This window comes from Apium graveolens, chromosome 5, assembly GCF_009905375.1.
Source record: "Apium graveolens cultivar Ventura chromosome 5, ASM990537v1, whole genome shotgun sequence".
NCBI lineage: Eukaryota > Viridiplantae > Streptophyta > Magnoliopsida > Apiales > Apiaceae > Apium > Apium graveolens.
In genome coordinates this window covers 279,391,857-279,393,574 of record NC_133651.1, presented here as the reverse complement: position 1 = coordinate 279,393,574, position 1,718 = coordinate 279,391,857, and the positions used below count along the sequence as shown (strand labels likewise).

The 1,718-nt window shown below is 38.6% G+C and overlaps 1 non-coding gene across 1 annotated transcript; it reads right to left on the bottom strand.

Annotated features, from left to right (window-relative positions):
- Nucleotides 1-1,156: 1,156 nt before the first annotated feature.
- On the bottom strand, nucleotides 1,157-1,263 carry LOC141662479 (small nucleolar RNA R71). The gene has a single exon (XR_012550594.1). It is a non-coding gene; the product is annotated as a small nucleolar RNA R71 (small nucleolar RNA).
- Between the last annotated feature and the right edge of the window lie 455 nt (nucleotides 1,264-1,718).

Genomic DNA, 1,718 nt, shown 5'->3' with positions numbered 1-1,718 from the left:
CTAGCATAGGTTCATATATTTGTTATGCATGATTCGTGGGTAATTTTAACCATCTTACTTGCCCTATGTAATCAAGATAGATAACTTGTGCTTAAACCGTTATGTTGTCAAATTCTATAGACATATAGGGTCTCAATATAATTGGTGTCTATTCAGCTTCTATCTCTTTTGTGGATGACTGGTAGTATGGTATTAGTGCAATGAAAGTTGGCATTTATCAGTTTTGTGTTGTTTGATTAGAGTCATCACCATTACATGCTAAGGTTAAGAACGAAAAGGATATTAAATGAAGTATTTAATGAAGTTAGAATCCCATGTTTGTTATATATATTAATTCAATCATTCTTATTCCTTTAGTTATAATTGTTAGTTTAATTCTTAGTATAAACAATCTCAATTTGTTATTCGTCTTAGCATTGAATGATAACCATACATTATTGCTTAAGTGCATAAATTATAAAGTTAACCTAAACTAGTCCCTGTGGGAATGAATCTGATTTATATCTTATACTACTTGTGAACGCGTATACTTACGTGTAATTTTAGCGCGTATTTAGTGACTAACAAGTTTTTGGCGCCGCTGCCGGGGACTCGGTGTTAATTTTTAGTTTATGTGTTTTCCAGCAGTGGTCGTTAAAGTTCATTGACTCGGACATTGTTACTTCTCTGTTTCCTTGTCTTATTTCAGATACTCTAGCAAATGTGTATGCATACGCGTTTACGGTCTCATAAGAGAATTCTGGATAAAACCGAGGAAGAAGTTGTGGTGGTTCGAATGGAAGTTTTTAAGAATAAAAGAAGGTAGAAGAAGAAGAGAAAGTCGAGGAACCAGTTTTAGTAGTGATGGGAGATCAAGCAGAAAATCCTAAGGCTTTGATGGACTATTCTCAGCCTAAGATCAATGACATTCAGTCAAGCATCATCAGGCCAGCCATCAGGGCTAACACTTTTGAGATCAAGTCAAGCACGATTCAGATGATACATAACTCAGTTCAGTTTGGGGGTTCTCTACTGAAGACCCCAACATGCACATCAGGGATTTTATCAAGATCTGCGACACTTTCAAGTTCAATGATGTGCTGAAGATGCTATCACCACTTGGGAAGATCTTGCTCAAAAATTTCTCACTAAATTCTTCCCTATGGGGAAGACTGTTGCAATCAGGAATGCTCTTACTCAGCTTGCTCAGAAAACTGGAGAATCTCTGTGTGAGGCTTGGGATCGATATACGGAGATGCTAAGGAGGTGCCCACACCATGGCATGCCTGATTGGATGATTATAAACTGCTTCTACAATGGATTGGGTGCTACTTCTAGACCCATGCTCAATGCAGCATCAAGAGGAGCCTTGTGGGTTAAGAGCTAAAATAAAGCTTATGAATTGATCGAACTGATGGCTACTAATGAAGACCAGAATCCTTCTCAGAGACTGACTCTGGGAAAAGTAGCCGGAATTCTGGAGTTGGATGCAACAACTGTTATAGATGCCCAACTTAAGCCTTTGACGATGAAGGTGGACAATTTGGCTAATTATGGAGTTAATCAAATTGCTAGTGTCTGCGAGCTTTGTGCTGGTGTCCATGAGACTGATCAGTGCGCAATTTCTAGTGAATCAGCTCACTTCATGAGCAACTTTCTGCATTCGCAGCAACCTGTGCCAGCCACTTATCATCCCAATAATCGCAATCATCCTAATTTCAGTTGAAGAAACCCTCGGA